Consider the following 893-nt stretch of genomic DNA (forward strand, 5'->3'; position numbering starts at 1 on the left):
TTATGAAGCTACAATAATACTTTTTGTGTGCAAAGAAAACAAAAACATCAACTGTATTCAACAATTTCTTCTCTTCCATGTTTCAGGTAACAGTTACTGTTTATTAGAATGCAAATCTATTATGCATATTGCACACTTACAAGCTTCTCATGATTTCTAAATTACAATGCTATGATAATCAGGTAAACTATCTTTTGCTCAAGACTTCGCTTGTAGGATCTCACGCATTGTACACCCTAGGGTTGTCACGATACCATAAAAATGACTTACGATACTATACCAGCTGAAGTATCACGATACCAAGTAGTATCGCGATACCATGTAGTATTTTGTTCATTTAAAATTCTATTCCACAAAATGAATTAATTTCATAAATAAAAAGGTGTAAATGAAAACAGACAACATTTTTCTCTGAATACTTCATTAATGTGAATGAATGACTGGCTATTGTTTTCCATGAAATCATGTCAAGATAACTCATCTTAGCAATGCGCAGAAGCTGCATGAAGTGACATTTAGATGTGGTATTTAGACTTTATTTATAATTGCATTAATTATAGATTAATGTTTTAATTACAAAACTCTGAATATAGAAATATTATGGGAAAGAATGTAATATGATGAGAAACTTAGACCCGTCAGCAGGTGGCAGCAGTGTTTGTGATTGAATCACTGAGTTGTTCAAACGATTCTTTCAAAACGACTGAATCATTCAGGAGTGAATCAAATGACTGTTTTTATGAATGGCTTAGTGAATCAGTGATTCGCCCAAACCAACGCGGATATGGATTCGAACACAGAAACGAAAAAAAAAACATCTTGCTGAACTGTCAGGAGCATTTTTGCTCACATATCTTTAAAGTAAGCAGCTTATATATTAAAACATATTAATT

Source organism: Garra rufa, chromosome 12 (genome assembly GCF_049309525.1).
Source record: "Garra rufa chromosome 12, GarRuf1.0, whole genome shotgun sequence".
NCBI classification, from domain to species: domain Eukaryota; kingdom Metazoa; phylum Chordata; class Actinopteri; order Cypriniformes; family Cyprinidae; genus Garra; species Garra rufa.